Genomic DNA, 26,323 nt, shown 5'->3' with positions numbered 1-26,323 from the left:
ACCAACCTATTCCAAAGGCGATTATTTAATTTCAATGGTCTCATTAGTAGTGTGCCCCTCAATGTACCCAGGAAAATGTCTCTCATAACAACTCGCAATAGTATTGACGAAGAAGATGACGTCGCTGTTATCGTCGTTTCCATCCATTTTTCGTTAAAAAATCACCAGGAAAATTCCAAGCGCAGCGTGCACGCGGTGCCGGAAAATAAGAGAAATTTCACCGGAGACTGTCTCCGGCTTTCTCTGAGATAGCAAAACACCCAGCAACCGACAAATACGGCATAGGGGAGCCCAGCTCCAAGACGATGGAGCGCTTAGCTCTGCCATACACGTCGTTCTGCGGGCGACTCTAGAGAGTGTAGGAATGTATGGAAAATCTGTGATTTTGGATCCAGTCTCCAAGCGTCTATCGTTTATGACGCCACGATGTCTTGCGCCAATTTTCAAGACTCAAATTTGAAGCTACCTTTTTGGTTTGTGATTTGTAAATGAAAAATTGTTTGGAACGCGATTTTTTCAATGAATTTTGATGGGGGGAAAGCACCTTGCTTGTGAAACGTGGGAAAGCCTGAAAGAGTTATTGAAATAGATGCTCTGGGGATGGAAAGGGCGTGGGTCTGAGTTGAAGGATTAGTGTTAAAGTGGCGTTCGATGAGAAATTAAAGGTGTGTGTTCAGTGGCTTCGAGGAGAAGTAAAGGTTATACATCATCGTTGCAAAATCAAACGTACCAGTGAGTCCACGGTGAAATTGAATGTCGGGCGGTGATATGTGATGTGTTCCTCCTTTCCCGGATGTGTCCTGTGATGCCATGCGGAAAAATTGAAATTCGAGAGAGAGAGCTTTAGTGCCGTAGTTATCAGTGTATCACGTGAATGCTTCCTAAATATTGAATTGAAATCGATCATCTCATAAATTTGTGAGAAGTGATTCGAATTTGAACGCATATTTCCGTAGTTCCAATACTTTGCTGAAAGGATAATATTCGTGTGTACAGAGATAGTGGAATTTTACTGTACATGTATTCTGTTCAGAAAGTTTTCAAAACAATTTTTGTGCGAAACGTTGTATCCTGTGTGAAATATCAAAAGGATTACTAAGGGATTATGAAAGGGATTCTGCAGCTGCCAACAACTAACATCGAGCTTCAAGGGATCTAAATGTAAGCTATCTACATCCTTTCCGAAAACTTTATACAATTTTCTATCCGAGCTTGCTCTTCGGTCCTAGGAAGAGTAGGATAGGACAATACCACGTGATTTGAGTTTTGACCAAGATAGACGTCAGTTTGTTTTTAGTTCTATGCATAGGCATTGAGATATTTGGCTTCTCAGTGTTGGTGTTAGAGGTTAGATAAAAGGTATAAATTACTTTGATCGCCTTCAACATCCTCCTTATTATTACAAAATTCACTAATTTGCACTGAAGGAAGAAAAGAAGAAAATTTTATCTGTTTTCTGCTAAATTTTTGTCTTATTCTCATCTGTTTGATTTAAAGCCGTAAAGTAGTCAATTCTTCCTGCCAAAAGTACACGATAATTTAAAACAGAATTAATTTCATCTTAATTTGAATTATCAGTTCTACATCTTAATAAGAATTTTCAATAATATTGTTACTGCTGCCAAAGTGTGCATAATTTAATCGCTACCACTTTGTGACACCCCACGGTTTTCATGGAAAACGATGTTGCCTTTAATGGGGCCCTTTAGAATTTGTGACGTAGCATATTTGTTTGGAAGGAAGCTGTCTTAGATATACAATTAATTGGCCTAAAATTGTGTAAAGGCTTGGTAGGAACCTCTAAACTCATCAAAATGCTTAATGGAAAACCTTGCAACCCCTTGTATGTGTGAATATTTGCAGGTCTACGCTGTAATCAGTATAAGGCAGTATTATATAAATAACTAAAAACTTTCTGCCCCGGAATTTTACCTCTGGACGGTCGTTCAAAGTGTACTGTCATTTCGGTTTTTTATTCCATATATTTGAGGGTATAACCAATAAGGGAGCAAATTAACAGGTCCATTAGTCGTAAGTAGTCAAATCACATTCGTATTTGTCTAAAGTCTAAAAAAATCGAAGCCCAAAATAACCATTATGGTAGAACATTAAAATTGGGAACCGTTTAACTTTAGGCTCTAATCCTCAACTCTTACCACAGATAGTTTCTATGTTGGTGAGACCAATCCTGGTTCCCTTCTAGCATTTATTTGGCTGTCCATTCCTCCTGTTATTTGCCTTTTATTTCATACCATATCTTATTAGCTGGTATTGTGAATATCCAATTGTTAAACTGCAGTATACGGCCTCTCTTCTATTACCATCCCACTAATTATGACAGTCCTGTCTAATAAGACCATCGGATACCACCTTCTTAAGATCATAGCCAAAGTTGTATCAACAACATTCCAATCCCTAAATGCACTTCAGGGCAAATACGGAAATACGTTATGGTAGATCATTACGATGGTGGTGACAGAACTCGAAGTGATAGGTCCGAACTCCGAGAACTGGTAGAAGTACTAGTAGAGTTTCCGGTTTACTTTGAAGCAGTAAAAAGTCTGGCGAGAAGCAATGTAATGATCTTTGGCAAATTCACTGGAAAATAATCGGCTTGCAATAATAAAAAATATTTAAATAAAAACTTGATGAGATTAAAAAATAAGCCGCCACGAAGAAAAGATCTTATTGTGATTATTAGCAAATGAGAATTGAATGGTTACCAAGATTGGCAGTAAAAATGGGTAGTTAGCACGGAAATCACAAAATTTGGCCTTGATATATTTTTTAATATGTCTTTGGAAAATTCCGCAACTGTTAGTTCAACTCTCTATGTCGCGGGGCTTAGTAGGTAGGTAGATTCTCCATCCTAGGCCAACTACGAACAAAAGACCGGGAAAGTGAAAATGTCACGATCTTCTTAGATGCTTATCTATGTTTGCCTAAACTCTGGAATTTGTGTTTTGTGTTTTAATCTATCATCCTTGCAGACAATGATGATAATCAACTTCACCCGCTTCACACTCGGCGTGCAAGTCTGAAGAAGTTCAGATTAAACAGAAAAAAGAAAGGGGGTAACTGAGTGGTTAGAGCACCAGGCTACCGTACGGAAGGTCGCGGTTCAAATCTCACTGGTGACAGTGGAATTTGTATCGTAATTTTACCTCGGATACCAGTCGACTCAGCTATGAATGAGTACCTGAGTCAAATCAGGGCAATAATCTCGGGCGAGCGCAATGCTGACCACATTGCCTCCTACAGTCTACTGTAGTGTACCGTTACGGTCTTGAATGAAGTGCTCTAATACACTTCAAGGCCTAGATCCAATATGGATTGTTACGCCAACGATTATTATTACTACTATTATGAAGCCTAGATTTTATACAAGCGTATCAGATTTGTTGCTTCGGAAGTTTCCAAAAATGAGTCCTGTCTCACTTTGCGTTTGCACACTTTCACCACTCAATCACCCAATTTATGTCAAAACTGCTCCCACCCGGATACATTAGGTGAAAAAAAAATTGAAACATTTATGGAGTGTCCCCTTCAAACTCCACGCAAATTTATATCATTCACCATATACGTAGGATTTCATAGTTCCCACTTGTCCATGAAATTTTCTTTCAATGGGTGTAGCCGCTTTGGAGAGAAGTGCGTGTGACAGACATATAGAAAACCGATTTTAACAAGGTTTTGTTTTATACAAAACCTTAAAAACAGCCGACTGGTGCCTCGCTTAGGTCATAAGCGAGCGCCTAACATCTAGGAACCACTTTCTGTTAGCGTGCTTTCACGGCTGATGTAAGGTAGTATCTGGTGAGTTGCCTCTGCCGTATTCTATCTAGTAATAAGAATACTAGAACCGTTTTTCAAATTCAAAAAAATCTAATTCAATTACAATTAGAAAGAACAATCCGTGGCATACATTTTTTAAATTCTGTTTCGTTTAAATGTTGCCCGCAACTACGATTGGATGGCTCATCTTGGCGGCAAATTTTTTAAAAAGCCTTCGAGCCTAGTGCTTGGACTTCCAAAGCATTGATTCAAGCTTTCCAGAAGTTGCATATAAGCCTTAAGAAAATAATAAAAAGAGATGTTGCCGCAAAATTAGGCGGCAAACGGAGCGAGCCAAAATGTGAAATCAAGTGCCCATTAAAACGGTTTCCTAATCACTTTATCTTTATCACGCTGTATGGCAATTAGCACCATCTTCTTTAAACCAAAACATACCAAGATCGCGGGCTTCAGTTTCAGATACCGAGCAATTCGTTACTATGGTTGTCCTGTCCTGCCTAATTATTGACGAAATATGAACCACTGATTCCCCCGGGAAGTAGTGTTGGCTCTCCAAACTGCTAGGGTTTAATCCATTGAACCAGAAATGCACCAGTGATTTGCTTGATAAATACTTTCAAGTACACGAAAAGCATATTTACCTAATTTTGAATTTCATAGTAGAGCCCAACAATTTTGAGACGTCATCCTTACCATGACGACTTGCCAAAGGATACTGAATAAAAGTGACAGTTTGACACGAATAAAAAAAACTCTATGCTAAAAGATGGTCCAAATGAATCACCTTTCAGGTTTACTGAGGTAACAATATGTTCAATGTTGTGTGTCTGGCAAACGATATCCATTATATTGGTTCTTTCTATCAGGTTTTCTTCTATCAAATCTTTAGTCAAGCGAGGTAAGCCTTATGAGTGCTGACTTGCTCTAGCTGATATGGAAAAAGCGAATTAGGGATCAACACTATTAACTCTGCTTTCTATTATATTAAAATCAAGCATCTGGATCGGAATATTTGTCTCTAGTTGGCATTTCAACAGCTTTTTACCATTTCGTGATAAACCTCGGAAATGATGTACCGTACTAAAATCGTATCATACAGGACTGTCCATGATCTTACGTAGCCGTTGAGGGGTTAAGCCTAAGTTGCGCAGAAAATTGGCCATTTCCTCGATTTTTTTTTTTTAAAGTACGAAACTTTTTTGAATGATCACCTACAGTGATCTGTGTACTTTTAGAATTTTTCTATTGGAAAAAAATACGCAGTCGTGTTACAAATGGCCTTTAAAAAAATATCCTTATTTTTATATGTTCCGATGACCAAAATTGTGACGAATTAGATCTTTTGAACCAAAAAATGTCGATGGACTTCGTAAAATAAGGGTTAAAACTAGTGATTGATTGAAGGATTTTAAAAAACATATATTTTCCACAAAATCGCAGGCAGTCAAAGTTAATGGTTCGATTTGATTATAAAAAATAAATAAAATATTTGATTTTTTTTACATTTTTATATGTTTTCTCAAATAGTTCTTCTAAAAAATATGCTAAACGTCAATTTTTTTCAAAGCTACAAGTGGGGTTAACTCCTTCATTGTGAGAAAATGATAAGCGAGAGGGAAGCTGGTATAATAGTTATCTGCAGTCAAATCTCCTTTTAATTATTAATTTTTAATTCCTACCACCAATCTTTCTAAAATGTCTTTTAGTTTATTAGGATTGGCTAATGACTCAGGTACTACTTACTGTTACCTGGGTCAGTCTAAAAAACCTCATCAGATTTCGTTTGGTCCAGAGATTTCATTACCACAATCCTTAATGAGGAACTCCACACATGTCGGCTTTACGCCGAGGCCCATGGTCCACTTGAGTATTCCTAAGCCTACGCCATCCATTCATCTCAAGCAAGTCTTTTTGAAGGTTGTGGGTAATTAAGGTTTACTGTCTGTCTGTCCGTCTGTCCGTCACATGCATTTTTCTCCGAAACGGTTATAGCGATTGACACCAAATTTGATGGAAAGATGGAAATTGTGAACGTTCACGCATACAGTGAGTTACATCATATGTCGAATTTAAGGTGGTCCCCATACATTCAAAAGCGGGATGTAATTTTTTTACCAAATACAGTCATGTGGGATATCAAACGAAACGTCCCAATTAGTACTTCCCATGCTTAGTTTTGATATTTGTTTGAAAGGTGAGAAGTGCGGGGGGTCGGAACTGATCATCTCTTTAATGGACACATTCTTAGAAACAACTCAACCGAAAAATCTGAAAAAAATCAAGAAGCTGTCACTATTTGATGGCTAAGCTCCACAATACCCTTCATATCGATGTCTATTCGAATAAAGTTAATAATTGTATGTTATTATAATTTTTATAATTGGCTGCAGAACCCTCCTTAAGTTCATCGTGCCACCACGAAATTTTGCAATAATATATGCTATAACATAGAGCATGATACTACCAAGTCTGGTGGAAATCTCACTTTTACTAACAAAGTTATAATAGGTCAAATTTGTTGCTTTTTTCCAAATTCAAGACTATGAATGTCAATATTACCGGAAAGTGGATACTCTCACATAATATATGCATATATTGCGAGCTACGTACTCATGGGGTACATGCACGCTCAAATGTGTTTATATAAGAAATACACAAAACCTTTCATACCTGAAGCGTTTAGCTTCCGGTTTCCCGACTTATTTATAGCATGGATATTGTCCCTAAACACTTTCCAAGCTAGATCATTCTTAGCCATGCGGATAAGGTTAACCGTACACCGCAACCTATTCTTCCGGAAACGGCCATAGCATCGCTCATCAATTTAATGGTTATCTAGGCTATGAAATTGTTCATGTTCTTGTAGTGAATTTAATTTTTTCTCCAGAATTCAGGCGCAATTTTCCTTGCTAAGAATCCAAGTCTCCGAAGAATACATAAGGACTAGAAAAACCATTGTCTTGTATAGTAAGAGTTTTGCCCCAATGCTGATACGTTTCGAGTGGAATATGTAGTTTTTTTAAGCTGAAATGTTCTCTGTTGACTATCAAAAACGGTTTTAAGTTTGTGATCCTCCATTTTCACCAACTCGGAAATTGATCATTGTCAGTCTAGCCAGTCCTATCTATTTTGTCGGCATTCCCAATTCATTCATGGCCGTGCACAGTTTTACTCTCGTTATACTAATAAAGATGGCCTTGAAGTCGATGAAAAGGTGGTGCAATTGTTGGCCATTTATGAACAGTTTTTCCATCGATTGCTACAAATAGAAAATTTGATCTCTGATATGAGTTGATGATATTCTGTGCGGGCTATCTACAAGTCGACGAAGCGCTTAGTGTAGTTAGTTGCCTCCAGGTAAAAAGCAATTGAAATGATGAAAAAGTCTGAAAAGTACTTAGTCTAAGAAAAAATTTTCATATATTTTTCCAACATAGTCCTTGTCTCTTTCAACGCAGTTGATGAAGTTTGGGCTCAATTTGTTTATGCCTATCTCATCTTTAGCCAACTGTTTCATCTATTTCTATATTTTTCACCTTCATGGAGGTGAACCTGGTAATCTGAAGGCGTCAGGTCATAGGAATGCGCATTTACAATTATCACATGCTGTATCATCATGTGAGTGGCCATAAAATAGCTGTAGTTGTAGAACGGAATACTACCGAATACTAAATAACGCAGAAGAGAAGTTACTTCGAAAACTTCGGGTTACTAATGAAAAACGGTATTTTCAAACCTGTAAACTACACTGAAAATCTCACCGATTATTAATAAACATCTACTAGTTTGAAAGTGGTTACCTGCCCAAAACTTTGTCCCCTGAGGTTTGATTCGAAATGAGCTTCGTTGTAGACAAGCGGACAGAGAGTATAGTTGCGTGTGACAAATTTCCTAGCCATAGTCACGAATTTGATGAAAGTCCAGCTAATTGAATGCTGAAATTGACTGTCATCCGAATAGATTATCATTTATTCTTTTCGCAGTTGAAGCAATGCGTATCCAAAAGAACCTACCGAAAAGTTGCCGAAAACCTTTTTTAAGGTTTTGTGAAAAACAAAACCGTATTAAAATCGGTCTGTCCGTCTGTCTGTCACACACATTTTTCTCAGAAACGGTTATAGCGATTGATACCAAATTTGGTGGAAAGGTGGGAACTGTGAACACTCAGCCATACGGTGAGTTAAATCATTCTTTTTCAAATTTAAGTCCCCATACATGCAATAGGAGGGTGTACATTTTTTTTCACCAAATATGTGTGGTATCAAATGGAAGGCCACGGTTAGTACTTTCCGAAACTGATGTTAGTTTCGATATTTATTAGAAAGGTCGGGGGTGCGGGGTCTCGAAAGTGATCATTTCTCAGAAACTACTCAACCGAAAAATCGAAAAAAAATTGATAGGTTGCCTCCATATCGTGCCCAGGCTCCGAAATGCCCTCCATAATGATATCTGCTCAAATAAAGTTAATAATAGTATATTACTATAATTTTTAGTAGTTGACAGCAAAACCCCCGTAAGTTCATTCTAGAATCAAAACAATTTCCAGCAATGTGGGCTATAACATAGAGCATGATCCTGGTTTGTTGTAAATTACACTATTATTAATAAGGTTATAATCAATCAAAGTTATCGTTTCAGTGCAAATTCAAGACTTTGAATGTTTGCAATTTCTTTGATAAGTAGGTAGGAAAAGCTTCAGCTTTTTAAGGGTTTCGTATCCTCGAGAAAAAAATTCTTGATCCTCTTGATGTCTTCTGTAAGAAATAGTAGATCCATGAGAGGGAGTGGTAACAAATTAGTTTGTTTTATTTTGTTTGCATATAGTGCTATCTTAAGCTCTCCTGTTTCTCAATGAAGCCCAGCTTTGCGCTAGGAGGTGGAGTTTTATATTCGTCATCATAGAAGCATATAGCAGCATATATGTTTTTGCAGTTATCAGCCGGTAGAAGTTTGAAAGGTGCGGTAGTTCTGAAATAATTTTTCTACATATCTGTTTTATGTTAATTGCAACGTGGATAGGGTAGCCCCTGTAATTAGTAGTGTAGGATGCTCATACTTCAGGCAATTTTAACATCTAATTACTGGCTACCTCAATTGCGATTCTTCTATGTAGTAAGTATAATACTTCTCGGGGTTTCATTTTTTCACGACTACTTCATATTTGCTATTCACATATTACACGTATTTCTTTTGCAAGCAGTTGAGCTTCAATTCCCCAATAATTTCTTCTTTGTTCACTTTAGGATCTCAGTTATAACAACTATTACTCTTCTGCATTTTTCTCTCTATATCTTAACCTATTAAACCAATTAACCTAATACGTAATATTTATTTATCTTAAATCGTGAAGTTCTCTTAAAAATTCACACTAAATCTATAGTAAAACCGGAATTTTTTTCTTTTAATAGTTTTACTAAAGAATTAACTATTTAGGTGACTAGCCGTCCAGCAATTTGGCAATATTTGAGTTTGGTGTGTAATTGCGGTTTTTTCTTAAAGTGAGGACCAGTTGCACCATCTGTTCATCGACTTTAAAGCCGCCTATGATAGCATAGCCAGGGTAAAACTGTACACGGCCATGAGAGAATTCGGTATCCCGACGAAATTAATAAGACTGACTAGGCTTACCCTGACCAATGTGCGAGGCCAGATAAAAGCAGCAGGATCACTCTCAAGACCATTCGACATCAACAACGGTCTACGACAAGGGGATGCGCTATCATGCGTCCTCTTTAACCTGGCCCTCGAGAAAGTGATCCGTGATGCTGAGGTGAATGCAAGAGGTACGATCCTCTTCAAGTCCACCCAACTACTGGCCTATGCTGACGATATCGACATCATGGGAAGAACCACCCGAGACGTTCAAACTGCCTTCATCCAGATCGAGCAGGCGGCGCGAGATCTTGGGCTGCACATCAATGAAGGCAAGACAAAATACATGGTGGCAACGTCAGCACCGAAGACGAATCAACCAACAACATCAAACCGCACTGGTCAAACACAAACACGAACAAGAATAAGGATAGGGGAATACAACTTTGAGACGTTGACAATTTCTCCTATCTAGGGTCGAAAATCACAACCGATAACAACTACGATGATGAAATCCGCGCACGGTTGTTGTCAGCCAACAGAGCCTACTTCAGCTTACAAAGACTGTTCCGCTCGAAACGTCTCACCATAGGGTCAAAGCTCTTACTGTACAAGACTATGATCTTGCCAGTCCTCATGTATTCCTCGGAAACTTGCGTTCTTAGCAAGAAAAATTGCGAACTCTTGGCCGTGTTCGAGAGAAGAATCCTCCGAAGAATTTTTGGCCCCCTACATGAGGATGGACGATTCCGTAGCCTACACAATGACGAAATCTATGAGCGATACCATGACCGTCCGGTTGTGGATAAAATCCGGCTCAATAGGTTACGGTGGGCGGGTCACTTAATCCGTATGGATGAAGATGATCCCACCCGGAAAGTCTATAAGGGCAATATCTATGGTAGGAAAAGAAGACGAGGCAGACCCTGCCTAAGATGGAGCGATGGCGTGGGTCAGGACGCCAGACAGCTTTTAGGGATATCGAATTGGTGGACCTCGGGGCAAAACCGGGATGTCTGGGGTTCCTTATTAAGGCAGGCCTAGACCGGATACCGGTTGTTGCGCCGTTGATGATGAAGGACCAGTGTAGTATCGGCCAGAGGCTAGACAGTATCCGCTGCCTTACCTCTGTGTTGAGAACAGCGTGATCGAAAGTAGAAGTCAAGTTTTGGTTGCTTGGTCTTGATCGTTTTCGCTCTGTCAAAGGCCTAATTTGGACGGGGCCACGAAACTTTCAAATCACCGTCTCATTGGCTTTGATGTTCAGACTAATCTTAGCAAATAAGTTTTCGTCAATGGAATACCATCAAAGAAGTTTCTCTCGAAATTTTCCACGATTCCAATTGAGGATTTCCTCATTTCGGATGTGATCATAGCGTCTGACACCACTGTTCCAATGTTCGTTCCCGCTACGGAGAGGCGTCATTCATTATCTTTTATTATCGGCCCGCACGCGGAACTATATAGCCATCCCTCTCTCTATCCATAATCCAAAAACAAAATTATGATTTGCTTCTTTTTCAAGGAAATGCATTTAGGTTCAAATTTTCTAATAATAGGTAAAAAACCATGCAATAAAACACTATAATGAGATCTAGAAGTCTTGTTATATGCAAGTGTATATATTCTTTGTAAATACGATCGTATCAGTTCTCTTCTAGTACCTTCAGTTTATTTTTCTAAAATCTCCGTGTTATAAGGCGCACTTAACGCACAATATTCCTATCATCATTAACGACGCAACAACCGGTATCCCGTCTAGGCCTGCCTTAATAAGAAACTCTAGACATCCGGTTTTGGGACGAGGTGCACCAATTCGATACCCCTAAAAGCTGTCTGGCGTCCTGACCTTTGTCATCGCTCCATCTCAGGCAGGGTCTGCCTCATCTTCTTTTTCCACCATAGATATTGCCCTTATAGACTTTTCGGGCTGGATCATTTCATGGTATCGTTCATAGATTTCGTCGTTATGTAGTCTACAGAATCTTCCATTCTCATGTAGGGGGCCAAAACTTCTTCGGAGGATTCTTCTCTCGAACGCGGTCAAGAGTTCGCAATTCTTCTTGCTAAGAAAGGTTTTGTCAATTTTTCATGTAAGAATACTTGTGCAAACGATGATTCCATTTATACATAGCTCGCAGTTTATGTATGTTAAGTGTACCCGATATTCAATTTAATACGGTACTGGCTTCTAGGGACTAGCATTTTGATACGAAACTTTGCTAATAATAATTGAATTTTTCCAAAGTTTCCAGTATGATGTTCCATTTTAAGGAGAAAACCACATTAGAAAGCTTTTTCTCACGTACTTTTTGAGATTTCATTTAAGTTTGCAGAATTGATTGGTAGTCAATCAAATTTAAATATTATATTAGCGAAATGCCGAATAACCTTTGAAAATTGTTTTGAAAACTTGGAGCCCGGGCGGGCCGAAAATAAAAAAAAAATTACGCGAAGTTATTCCACTTAATCACGAACAAAATACGATTACAACGAATTCAAATGCACTCATCGAAGGGACTGACGACAACTATTTATAAATACACTATTTACGTAAAGACATGAAGCAACTACCTCCTCCTACCCACACTGGGTCTGTACCCCATAATCGCTCGGTTTTATACCCATAAAATCTAAAGGAAGGGGTATTTAGCTTTGCAATTTCTGCATCTTATTCTAGGGAAAGTAAGTCAACGGTCTATGTATCATAATAAAGAAAGTTGATTCTGAAAACCTCCTAATGTGGTTTACTGCAGAATTTTACAGATTCAGGATGGGCTTACGGGAGGCTCACAATAAATATTACTGTGATGATTATAATATACCGTTATTAACTTTATTTGAGTGGATGTCGTAACGAGGGCTTCAGGACCTATACATTATAAGCCTGAAGTACCGTAATTGTTTTCAGATTTTTCGAATGGTTAGTTTCCGAGAAGAGGTCCTTGAATTAATTGATTCTTCCTGGCTCCCCCTCTCCTCTTTATTACACCCAATGTCAAAACTAATACCTAATTCGAAAAATATTAACCGAAGCCTATCATTTGATACCCGACATGCCAATATTCGGCATGAGAACCCCGCCTCACGTCCAACAATGTAATTCACGTCATGTGTGGGGTTCACAATTCGAAATTTTCTATCAAATTCCATGTCAACAACTTTAACCGTTTCTGAGAAAAGTGTCTGACAACACACAGACAGACAGTAAATCGATTTGAAAAAGGTTTTTTTTTCAAACCTTAAAAAGCGACCGTCACTGTTAAATGGAAGTTACAAATTTTTATCAACTTATGTCTATGCTATGTGATCGGGGTATTCTGTTCTGAGACAATGACAAGTGGAGAACTTCGGTGGTCTATGGGTCAGATATTCTTGCACGCAATGAAACACTGGAAAAGGGTAAAAACTCCATTGAAAATCGAGGAAAGATACCCGCTTATCGAAAAATTGTGAAGCATAGAGTTTAAATTGAGATGCTATGCAACAGAGCTTATGGCAACCATTTTGATATTATCAGTTAGGATCTAATTATCACCACCAGATTTACCTGCCACGCTCCACCTCACGTTATAATTCCTCTAAGATTTGTTGTTCTCTGGTTTGTAGTGTCCGGTGGGTGGTCTTTTGATTAATCCAATTTAGTTTCATGAATATTAAGTTACAATATATATAATACATATACATATTTTATTATTCGTTAAATTACAATTATTTTACTTTATTATGTAATTATTAAGATACAATATATACATATATTTTATTTGATTAGCAAATTCGATTATGTAATTGACCTGACGGCTGACAGAAGACTCCACAATATTTTTATTTTATTTTTTTACCTCGCTCTGCCGCCTACTTATCGAGAGCGCTCTCCACTTTTGTGGCGAGTTCTAGAAAATGTGTGGAGAGGTGGCGTCATCTGACCGCTCACATTCGCAACATTCGAAATAAATTTCGAATGCCGCGAATCCTGCCGCTCCACAGTCCTACAAAGTGATAGTTTGGTTCATATTTTTAGCTCAACTGCCTTCCGCTTCTCTCGTTGAATGTCTAAGGGAGGTCCCTAATAAATAGGATTTAGCCTATAATTTCCCCACCAATGGGGGTCCATTTACAAGTATTCTAACATTGCATTTACCTTCAGTACAAGGGCTCATTGTGGAGATTCGCACGTAAGATGCTGCAATTTGCTTTGATTTGTTTGACTTATCATTCTTCACCCCCGAAATAAAAATAATGCTCTTCAGTTGGATTTCTGTGTTACTTACCACGCATTTGCTTATCTGTTTTGATACATATATGAAAGCCTATGTCACCTTCACTTAGTATTCAGAGTAAAATTATGATTAAAGCTGAAAAGCTGGTGAAAATGCCTAGACATTTTCTGCATATTATCAAATGCTACGGACACTCTTACTCTCTAATGCCAGCTGGTATTATACTGATGACATACTACATTAATGTTGACTAGTACTATATTCCCGATTGCATATTCCAACGCCATGAGCGAGGCCATCTTCTTGTTCAAGCCATTTTATTTCAAAACTTTCCAAGAATTCTTTGTTGAATTTTGACTTTTTGACTGGGTCTCCGTCATTGTAATTTTCTTTAATCCGATAAATCTTGTTGGTGTTAGAAAGTCGAGCCTAATTTTGAAAAAAGTTTCTCTACCTGTGCTATTATATGATATATTGATTAAAAGTGAGCAAGCTGGTATACGTTTTCATTATACTACCAACATTTTTCCTGCGCCTATTTTTCTGACAATACCTTATTATATCTATCTATCTATTACTGCTCATTCACTCCGTTTGCCCCCCTCACCACCAATAATAAGGTACATTGCCTTTAGGCGTCTAGCTCAGCACTGGATGCTTTCCAAGAATTGTTTCAACCAGATGAGTGAAATACTGTGTTCATCCGTTTTAATCTCCTTTTGACAAGTTGCTCGCGATAACTTGTTCGCGAATTGCCGTAAATTACCATCTTGCTTTACAATCTTCCTTACCTTTCATCACAGTTTGACCGAGTTTGTTGTTCAAGTGTAAGGTCGGTGGTTTGAAATATGTTCCGGCGAGTTGAACTCCGCCCCTCAACGATTGGAAGAAGTTCTGATTAATTCGAGGTTAAAGACAGTTGTTAATTGCAGATGTTGAAACTGTGGTAAGTTGGAAAACCGCCATGAGGCGTGTCCAGCAGAGTATCGGGTCCTTTGTTTCGGTTACGATGGTCGATGGGCGCAGTACCGACATCTTTGTCCTAGTCTAATCCACATGGAGTGACCTCATTGAAATCAAAAACTTAAGTGCTCGTTATCTAGATATCGGGCATTCTTTGTGTTGTCTTTTTTACCTAAAGTATCCATAGTAATTTCTAGATCTTAAAAACGAGTCATGAACAACCGCTTGTCGAAGGAAGGATGCGACGGGGACATAATGGACAATTCAATGAAACTTGATAGATATTTTGTTAATATAGAGGGACCTAGCCTTAAATTCGGCGATCGAAACATATGGGTTCGAATGAAGTAGTTTTATATCGGCTATGGTAAGCGACGTTTGTGTGCATGGGTGTTACGCTTCTTCAAGTTTTATTTGACGGAGCTTGAATACGTACTTCGAAAGTTTGCTCTTCTTCGTTGGTGATAGTTGTGATTAGCAAAAACTCATGTACAAAGCCAGCACTGAAGAAGGACATATCTTGTGTCTGAGAAATTTAGTATAACCGGAAACTTTTCTTCTAATATTTTTATCTTATTTAAATTAACTGTAGAAACCACATATTTTCATTTAATTTCGTGATGGTAGCTCCAGCAGTTTCGGTGTAAATCTCGTGTGATAGACCGGGAGACAGATATGCCAGATACATTGAATCGATTTTAATAAAGTTTTGTTTAGCGCAAATGCGTAAATATGGCCTGATTTGCTCAGTCGTACGACACTAATTTTACATGGAAATGCACGCCTGCCCATTTTGGCAAATTAATGCCCCAGTAAGGTTGGGAACTATTGTCTCATGCACCCTACAGTCAAGATATAAGTCCACCAGACTGTTTACTAAATTGAAGGAATCAAAGAATTCATACGGCGGGGAGCATCTCCCATCCTACAAGCCATTATTCAACTGATCAACAGTGATTAGTTCGACATCAAGTGGATACGGACTTAGGACACTGCAATCCTTAAAAAAATATGTTCAGCTCTAGCCAAGCCTTGGCCCAAGGTCATGTCGTGTTCTACGAATTATATAAAAGAGCACTTAACATCTGCTTCGGTCACGGCTGCTCCCATGGCAGAGGTGAGGCAGCGTCTGGAGATTTACCTCTGCCCTGGTAAGAAACCGTAAAGCCATCCGGCATAATCTGGAGGAGAAACTGAAATCATGGGAATTTTGTAATTATGCGGTGTTTTCAACGCTTAATTATTTGAACTAATAAAAAACTTCCCAAGGGGACTTGTTAGCACTGATGAAGGGAACAAGTGGTTCCAGAAATATCGATATTAGCAAGAATAAATATCTACACCAACGAAAAAGAAACAACAAGTTTTTTATTATTTCATGGGAATTGGTATGGCCCTCTGGAAGCATATCGAGGAATTCCGGGGGAATATGCTGTGGGCCCATTGATAACCAATATGGCAGTGCTAGCCACGGCAGAGCTCTGATTCGAGATTCTAAATCAATCCATGTCCGAAGGGAATCGTGCGGCAGGTACTCACGTCAAACCTCTGGACCTTCATATCGATTTCAGTTTCCAGTACTACTTTAGTTGTCAAGTGGACGTTCACATACTTCTGAAACTTGGGGGAGATAGTCTATTTGGCCGATAATTTTCCAGAGCCTTCATCGGACCTAAGAGGTCTAGAGATTTTTATAATCACTAGAGAATGCTTTAAAGCAAGGTCGATGCATACCTCAGCAGTTAGTAGGACATTATATAAGCTTGTTGTGATACTGAAATGGACCAAACTTTTTCTTACTGGTTAGTAGGCTAACAAACCATTGCAAATCACTGTCCGTTTTACTGTCTTCTGTCTTTTTTTTGACTGGGGGAGATCTATCATGGATACGCATCTGGATACGCTACCGGGCTCTTACCGATTAAAACCTCCCATATTTTCTCCAGACTCTCCCGTCAGGACGACCGTTCTGGTATTGCTCCGCAGGGTAGTTCAGTTCTTAGCACTCTAAATGAGCTGGTACAGTTTCGCGTGGCGTTAATTACAGTAGCTTCCCTTCTGTGTCACCGCTGGGCTTTAGTTGCTGGTGGATCCATTTCACCATTGCAGCAACCGCGTCCCATTCTATATTTGATTTGCAGCATGTCCCTTACCAGATTTTCCACCGTTAAACGGGTATTTAACTTTGTTTCAAGGTTTCTCCTCGAGCTTTTAAATCTTGAGCGGGTGAAGAAAACGTGTTTTACATTTTCGGCTGCACGTTTTCACGTAGGACTATCGGACGATTTATCGAGACCGAACCTATAGGGGTTCTTCCGGTGTCCGTTCAGAACTAAGGCAGATCGTAGCTCGTCTCATCGTAATTCCGCATTCCGCATTGTCCACATACTTCTCTTTGGGAGTCTGTGTGTCCAGCGACCACCTGATCCTATGCTATTTGCCCTTCCTGATTCTCGTACAAGCTGCTTGCCTCATCGGCTAGTATATCCAGTAGGATATACGGCCCAAAGTCTTTAAGCCAAAACTTGATCGTCCGTGTAGCCTAATTCGCATAGTTCTCTACTTCGTCGGGATGATTGGATGTTATGACCATTCCAACATGATCTGCGAATCTGACGACAAGGGATTGCTAGTTACCAACTATTGAAACGTCATCATACATTAAGTGCCATACCAAAGGACCCAAAACAGATCCGTGCAAAACTTTTGCCTTTATATCATACATTTTCGACCCTTCTTCCGAATCATAAAGTAGCTTCCACTGTCGGAAGTAGTCGGAGTTTATATTTCATATATATTTTGACGTTTGTGTTGCAATGAGAGTTTCGATGATACGTTTTCATCTGCAGAATTGCATGCATTCTTGATGTCGAGAGTCGTCCTTCGCCGTAGACCTTTCTGGCTGATCGAGCCTTCCGGATGCCAAACTGCCTATTTGATGAATAACCTTGCCTACTGTATTTAAAGATGGGTTTATAAGATGTAGGTTCACCTATTGGGTTACCTGCCACCCTGCATTTAGGCAGTCTGTAATACCTGTAGTACCTGTAATACCTGTACGAACATGCTTGCTGCCATTCTAATTTCAGCACCTTATTGGGGATTCGATCAATACGGGAGCTGCGATATCCCGGGCACTTTTCATTGCATTCAGAACTTGGTGTTCGGGTTACTGGAGAGATATCTGCAGCCCTCATTGGTATCATTCATTTCAAGTTACTTTCCGAATGTTGGGATGGGGGGAAAGGATGTCGAAACTCTCTCCCACAAAAATCTAGGGTGCTTAATAGACTTGTACGCTCTGCAACTTTTTGCGTGCCTGTTTATATTCGAGGTACCCTTACTCTGACGTATTTTTTCGGAATTGACTCGGTCTTCTGGCATTCCGTACGAAACATCGCTTTTTCAGCGTTCCACTAGTAGTTAGAATTGCGCTTCGGAGAGTGTGCACGTCTTGGTATGGAAGTGTCACATGATCGGTATATCTGTTGGGACAGTTGCGATGCTTTTTCTGTGGCCGTTCCAGTAAACTCGGTGTTCCATTGCAATACTTCCAGAAATGTATCTTTACCAAGTGCTCTTGATGATCAATCTGTTTCTGATTTCTTCAGGTGAGGATTTATTGTTCTGTATCCCTTATCGGCAGTAATATATATCGCCTGGGGGTCGCTATGCGCCTATTCTTTGCCAACATGCCAGTGTAGACTAGCGAATCACATACGAAAGAAAAACCTACGATGGAGCCTAGTTCTCCACACCTAAAAGTGTTTACGCTTCCGATATTGATTTGGGTGGCGTTAGGGCAAAAGAACGCCTCTAGCAGGATTCTGCCCATTTCATTTGTTTCGCGGCTTCCCCATTCCATTACCCAAGCAGACAGTAATAACATCGATTTCTTTTCGATACATATTCTGTGTTAGTAGCTCCTGGACAGCTTGGCAGTGATTTAGATGATCGATTTCTCTCATCTACATAGGATACTTAGAGCGACCCTGCGGGCTGGATACCTAGTGCTATCCGGTATGTGGTTGCAATCGCGACCTTTCATTTTACTGCATAGAAGACAGTGAGGATTTTTAGTGCAGTCCTTTGCCGAATGATTTCCCCTCCACATCTTCGACACAGTTTGAATCTATCGGTGGCTTTTGAAACACTTTTTAGTGGAATTTTTTCACGCAGCTACTATACGACTTTACCCGCAGACAGTGCTTTTGTAGCTGAGTTCACCTACATAGGTAGGGTCGTTGTTTACTTTCCACCATGCGCTCTCCTTGGGCGTTTAATGTCCGTTTCCTAAACATCCTTCCAATTTCAGTTGGTGTTTGAGCGCTGCACAAATTTTCTCCTTAATAGTGATCTCGTCAGGATCTCTACACTCTATCATAACCATTGGCTAACTGACAAGGACGATCGCTTGCTCGTCGGATGAAGGCTCCATGTTGCTTTTTAGGTCCTTGTGATCCTTTTTTCTTCTTCGATAGTTCCGACGGGTTTCATTATCGCTAAGCTTTTCTAGCGTGTGTCCGGATAGCTCAGTGGTTAGAGCACAAGGTTGTCGTACAGAAGGTCACGGTTTAAATCTCCCTGGTAGCAGTAGAATTTGTATCATGATTTGAAGTCGAACACCAGTCGACTCAGCTGAGAATGAGTACCTGAGTCAAATCAGGGTGATAATCTCGGACGAGCGCAATGCTGAGCACATTGTCTCCTACAGTATACTGTAGTGTACCGTTACCGTCTTGAGTGAAGTGCACTAACATACTTCAAGGCCCTGATCCAATATGGATTGTTGCGTCAACGATTACTATTATCCTTTCAGCGTAGCATCTGCCCTAACCTTCAGTATAAGAGATGCCTCCTTTCATAATCATTCTCCCTGTTTCATCCAGCGCCTTCCTTGATTTAACCAAACCCGAGTGCAACCTGGATTTGGATCCCTTTAGCTGTTGGCAAACAAAAGAGGCTGCAATTTTTTTTACCTAATATATGTATCTGGGATATCAAATGAAAGGTATGGATTAGTACTTTCTGACGCAAGTATTAGTTTCAATATTGATTACAAAGGAATGGAGTGTGAGGGCCTGGAAGTGGTCAATTATTTCAAGCAAACGATAACTACTCAAATAGACTTAATAATAGTCTAATATTATATTTTGAAAATTTATTTTAGGTTCATTCCAATCAACTAATTAATTATTTAATTCATTTTGCAGTAATATAGGCTTAATAGGAAACATTATACTGGAGAGTTTGGTGAAAATCCTACTGTTAATAACAACTCTCTGTTAGATAAAATGTCAGCACCATATCGAATTGAATACCAGGTATGTTTAACGTATATTCACGATGAGCTATATATAAATGAAACATTTGTATACCTAAATATTTCTGCATAAAAAAACCAACGAAACCTATCCTACCTGAAGCCTGAGCTTCCAGTTTTCAACTTGTTTCGATTCGGTGCGAGATAAAGGCAAGGGATTTTTAATGCAGTTGCTGTACCTTTAAACCTTTAGTTTTCAGATTTCGTTGGTACCAACACCTACCTATACCTCTCTATACCTTGCATAAATACCGGCAACCTTTTGGCGTTTTTCACTTGGTAGGTGTAATATTGCTTAAGAAATATTAGGTTGTTGTAAATGAAATGGCCATTTTTGTACTAACATTTGAAACGACTTACGACATACAAAAATTTATTTATTTAATCAAAGTAGATGCCGATCGATTCGTTGAAGTCCAACTGTCGGGTCTTGACAAATGCGTCGAAGGCAATTTTGACAGCCTCTTCGTCCCTAAATTGCTTTTCCGCCAAAAAATGATCCAAATGCTTAAAAAAGTGGTAGTCGGTTGACGAAAGGTCCGGTGAATATGGTGGAGGAGGCAGAGTCTCATACTGCAATTCGTTCAACTTTTGAACCGTTGCTCTGGAAACATGAGATCGTGCATTGTCGTGAAGGAGTATCACACCATCTCTGTTGACCAATCTCGGCGGTTGAGTACTCGATTTTTGGTTCATTACCTCAAGCTGGGCACAGTATTTCTGTGCATTTATCGTTTCTCCAGGTGCCAAAAAAGAATAGTGGATAACTCCAGCTGTAGACCACCAAACAATCACTAATACCTTCTTCGGATGGAGGCTCGGTTTCGGCATATGCTTTGGTGGCTTATCAGCATCTAGCCATTGTGCTGATTGGCGACTATTGTCGTATAATATCCACCTTTTATTACATGTCACTATTATGTGCAAAAAGGGATCGGTTCTGTTGCGGGTGAGCAGAGAACTGCAAATTTCCATTCAAAGCGCCGTGTTTTGCTCCGTATGAGCATGCGGAATCCATTTGTCGAGTTTTTCACATTTCGAAGTTGTTGCAAGTGCCGGGAAACTGTCGAATAGTGTACGCCCAGTTTCCCTGCAATGTCCCTCACAGACTGACTTGTGTCGGATTTGACTAGCAAACGCAGCTCGTCGTTGTCAATCGGTGGTCCTGGATGTCCACGTGGCTCACTTTGAAGGTTTACGTCGACTGACCGGAATTTTTCGAACCACCGTCATGTGGTCCGTTCGGTTACCGTATCAGCTCCAAATGCGCTGTTAATGTTCTTAGTCGCCTCCGCCGCTTTATGGCCGAGTTTGAACTCATACAGAAGAAGTATACGTTCTTGGCTCTTTTCCATCCTTTTTTTCCTTTCTATTCACTGTTATCACAACGATGGTCAAAATTGAAATGACTCCTTGATTCAATGTAGGAGAATTTCTTCTTCAATATTCAACACCAACAGCGCCAGCTGGTGGTGATTTCATACAACAAAATCGCAACTAACTTCACTTGATTGCCAAAACGGCCGTTTCATATGCAACAGCCTAATAGCTTTCCTAGAGATCCTAACGTTTCCCAAAGGCGTTTCCTCTTCGCTTACTTTCAATATTAGAACACAACTATCTACTCATTCCACTTCAGTTGTATTTGCAATCTGGTTTTGTTGCAACGACTTTCAATGAAAATTGTGTTTTGTGGTTGGAATTCTGCTGCTATCTTGTTGGTCCTTTTTTTATCGAGCCCAAGGAAGTCAGGTAAAAGTGCGAATACCTAGCACGAAATTGAGTTCGTTGTTCCTGTAATAAGCGCTCGTAATTAGGTAAATCATCCTCCCACTTGTTTGAAATAAAAACAATTGAAATAATTAGTGTGCAGAGAGCTAATCCATGAAGAGGAGTTAATGAGATAAGAGTATTACTAAAATGTTATGTTATGGATTCCAAAACGATATTCTATATACAAACTTTCAGGGTGAATATAATTTGAACTGCTGCGACTTTTTAAAACTCGGACTACTAGAGAATTCTCTACAAACAACTAGTATTACCTGGTTCAACAGTAAGAGTTGTAGATGATCCCAATTAAGGCGATTATCACGATAATTAGCCGAACAAAAGCAGCTACATTATAACTCATTAAATTTTCACGTAAAGGCATATTCTCAATGGGCTTCCCAATAGTTGAATAATTGTGAATCTAGATGAAAACACGGAAGAAATCATCCGGCCAGAATTGAATGGCTTTTCACTTAGGTAACTAAGAGAACTCAAAGAAGAAAAACTCTTATTTGAGCCTGATGTTTGGCACTTTATGGTCACTTCCACACGGGGCTGGAATTGTTCACATTGTAAAAGTATAGTAGCACAATACAATTCAGTCTTTAAAGTTTTTGTAACTCTCTGACTGTTGTGCCGAGTATGATTCTATTCACCCAAATGATTGTCCCCGGCGTTACCACTATTGGCCTTGGAAATTGCACGTGCAATTACCACAGATGCGAATGGATGGTGAACTTTACCTGGGCTATCTTAGTGCTGCCCAATGATGTTTGAAGCTTTTTCTCAGAGTATTCTCCAGTCTCTCCGGCATTATATTTGCTTGTGACTCACTGCTTGTCGATTAAGGTTTGTTGTTCTTATTCAATATCAAAGGATAGTCTTTCTCCTTTAATATGGCGCTTGCGCTGTTTATCGGGAGCTTCAGATGCATGTATAGATTTTTCAGCCTTTGCTTCCCCATAGGCTCTAACTCCATTTACTTACTGATTGCTGAAATTTGAATCTACATAATCTGTGTGATTATTTCGGGGAATCACAGCTGTTGTGTCAAAGTATCCTCTCCAATCCTTTCTTGCAAACGTACTTCGCTTATAATTTTCTCCAGAAAATCGCCGTCCATCACGAAAGTGAATTTGCCTTTGCCCTCTGCTTTGCTTCTAAATACCCTCTTGTGGACAATCTCATTTGGGGCAATTACTACGTTACGAAGCTTCTCCGCCTTCTTTGTAGCAGCTTTGGGAAGGTAGCTGCTACAATGCATGCCCATAATATATATAAATCCCGGCACATGTCGACAGTTCCGCTCCCTTGCAATGTGGCAATGCAAGATCTATTATCGTGAGGCATTCGGACGTGTCTATTGTCGGGAAGTAGGAGGTCATGGCTATGACCTTTGGCTATAGAAAACGGATAATGAGTGGTCTCTGCAATGTGCGCACGTTTCCTTGCAATGGTAGCGAGGGTCTTCAGGATGCTCACTTTCTCCAACTCGAGCGAGAATTCCAACGATTTAAGCTGAACATTCTGGACCTAAGCGGAATAAGATGGTGGGTTTCTGCAAACTCACTGTACTCCTTCCTTTTTTACCACATTAATGGCAATATGCTCTGGAAAGACAAGTGAATACAGTGTCGTGTTGTTTCTGGCGGCTAACGCAGGCCCGCTCCCTTGACTTGGAAGAGTAACGCTATTCTGACTCCAAGTTTGCGGCCCAGATTAGAAATCACCACAAATATATAGTGCTGTGCACCAACGGAGACTTCTTATATCGTGGAGAAGGATGCTTTCTCCATACATTTCTGCAGCTTCCACTACCTCGTCATTAGTGGCACATTGTTCGAGCACAGACGTTATTATAAGCTTAACTGGATTTCAACTGTCCGACATCGTACAGACAATCAGATTGACCACTTTACGATCATCAGTAGATCAGTGCGCAACAAGAAAAGCGCTGACGTTGACCTCGGAAGGGATGGTCGCTTATGTTCGTTTGCGTCTTGCGCACGCCATTTCTCATAGAGTTTTAGAGCTGTCGCTACCAAGTTCAAGATCGAGCGTTTGTATTATCCAGCTGTCGCTTAACAGTGGAAGAGGTATCTTGCTGAATACGTAGATATTCTTAGTAACACGCCGGAGCATATCAAGGAGCATTGGGTAATTCTTGCCCCCCCCCCCTCCCCCTCTCTCACATCCCAATAGGGCGGCATAAAATCTGGCTGCGGAATCGCGGAAACAGATCGCAGAACGGAAGAGGTTGAAGACTATTAACCGCTGCGAGTAATGGCGGACACGACGGGTTCGAACTCCGACACCGAGTGGAATTCCATGAAGTTCAGCGTAGTATCCGCGATGACAACAGAGAATTGCGCTGGTGGGGAAAGCCGAATATGCGGTAGAACACAATTATTTCAGAAGTCTATATTTCACCGCCGAAGAGCTTGCAAGTGGTCGCAAATCTTTGGATGGTCCTGTGAAGAACGTAAACGGTCGACTTGTGATTCGTGATGACATGTAACTGAAGAGGTAGAAATAACATTTCACAACGGTTTTTAACCGTATCATAGTGGTGAGGTTCCGAGTCTTACGGATTAAACGCCTGATTACCGTAACATGCGAATATAGACTGTTCCTTCAAATAGAAGAGGCATAATCTACAATACACTCAAACGGAGTGAAGCCGCTGGGCTTGATGGTCTCCTTGTAGAGTTATTTATCGTTGCTCCTGCACTTACTGCAAACGTGCTACTTCCATTCGTGCGAAAATATTCGGAATCCAAGACAATTCCCGGAAAGTGGAAAAAGGGATTATTTTTACGATTCTAAAAAAGGCCACTCATTTTAAGTGTGATAATGAGAGGGGTATCCGCGCGCTTCCTGCTGTCGCAAAGATAATCGCTAAATTGCTGGAACGCATCAAAGAACATCTTGAAAACTAGATCGACAGAAAGCAGGCTAGTTTACGCTTCGCATCTTCCTGCATTGACCATATCAATACTCTGTGGATCATTTCGGAACAGTGCGCGGAGTTTTAGATGCTCGCGGAAACTGCCGTTCATCTTTCTCGTTTTCAGATTCCAATAACGAGCACAGGAAGTTTCTTTGGCATTCTTTACGCAACCGGAGAATAACGAGAAAACTAATTTATTGTCAAAGCGACATATTATGGCTCAAAATGTCGCATCAAGGTAAAATTTCAGAGGATTTTGAGGTGTAGAGCGGATTCTACCAGGGTTGCATCTTGTCACCGATATTATTTCTTCTTGTTATCGGTGACGTTCTGTACACTGCTTTGTCCGGAAGACGTGGAGGAGTCGAATGGACTATGATCTCTTTCCTCAAACATCTCCACTACGCTGATGACATATGTATTTTCCCTCACCGCGTCATGGACCCTGGCAAATGGCCCCGGTTTTTGGAACGAGAGGCAATTTCAGTTGGACTGGATACAAACACCAATAAAATCAAGGTTCTGCGTCTGACAGTACCGCTCTGTTTCTCTCTATATACAAATATATTAGCTCCGGAAGTGATCTATGTATGATAGCCAGTAGGACATTCTTCACGGCGCTAGAATTGCCAGTGTCGGGTGTCCTGGTATCTACTTTCGCCAATGACTTACACGAGGTTTTCCTTTTTGAATTCAGGTTTTGGTTGTTAGGAATCATACCACTCATGTACGTTGATTTCTGCTGGTAATTTCTACACGATTCCATCGTTGAAGGCCTAGGGTTATATTGAATGCCTCTTAGGACCTCATCAGTATCAGGCCTTCAGATATTTCAGTTACTGTTTGGGGCCTACGAGGCCGAGACCTGTTTGTTTTATATCTGATTGTAGACCTTTGGCGGTGTTGGCTTTGCAGCGCTATCTTATTTCCCAACATCTTCCTTCATGAGTGGCGTCACCTGGTATCAGTATTGCGATGATACACCCCACCTGATGCATCGGTTTGGGTGTGGTTTGGGGTCCTGCTTATTTGTTGGTGTGGTATATGAGTAGCCTCCAGTGTCATAGTAAGACCCAGCTTATTTACTGAGGTGACTAGATGTCAAGCTCTGTTCAAATATACTCATTTACCCCTGACTCCAAATTATTAAATGGTTACGACGAGAGGCACGGCTCCTGGAGAAACATATTTGAACCCAGTGTGGGGGGGGGGGAGAGGGATGATGATCATCGTCATGGAACGGAATTGTTCTCTACAGGGCTACGATATCCTCAACCAGGTACTCTTTCACAGCTGATTCGACTAGCATCTGACATCCAGTTACGATACAAATCTCCCTGCCATCATTGAGATTTAGATCGTGACCTTCCGCTACGAAAGCCCTGCACTCTAACTACTGAGCCATCTAGATGAAATCTGCCTATAAGCTTAAATATTTTGCTCCATCCTGTACAATTGAAGGTATTCTTCTTCATACTTAAGTTGCACTGAAAATACTTTTCTCAGTTGAGGAAAAGTCTGTTCAGAAAACCTGGTAATCTTCAGAGCAATCCTACTAAGGGATGCTCTGTTAATTACATTCATTCTTGCAAATATTTAGACTACATGTCTTCACCGTTGATGGTAGACTGTAAAAGCTGTCGCTTTTCCATAATCCAAGGCTTATACTGGAGCGGAAGTCATTAAACATTTTTCGAAACACTGAAG

At 40.1% G+C, this 26,323-nt stretch overlaps 1 protein-coding gene across 1 annotated transcript in view; it reads left to right on the top strand.

The window, feature by feature from the left end:
* The first annotated feature begins 390 nt into the window (after window positions 1-390).
* LOC119646705 overlaps window positions 391-26,323 on the top strand; it is a 203,492-nt gene continuing 177,559 nt past the window's right edge. Inside the window, exon 1 of the mRNA XM_038047282.1 lies at window positions 391-1,161. The gene's annotated coding sequence lies outside the window, so the exon portion shown is untranslated. The remainder of the gene's footprint in view (window positions 1,162-26,323) is intronic.

This window comes from Hermetia illucens, chromosome 1, assembly GCF_905115235.1.
Source record: "Hermetia illucens chromosome 1, iHerIll2.2.curated.20191125, whole genome shotgun sequence".
NCBI lineage: Eukaryota > Metazoa > Arthropoda > Insecta > Diptera > Stratiomyidae > Hermetia > Hermetia illucens.
The sequence above is the reverse complement of the archived record's forward strand: the minus strand, read 5'-3'. Positions and strand labels throughout refer to the sequence as shown.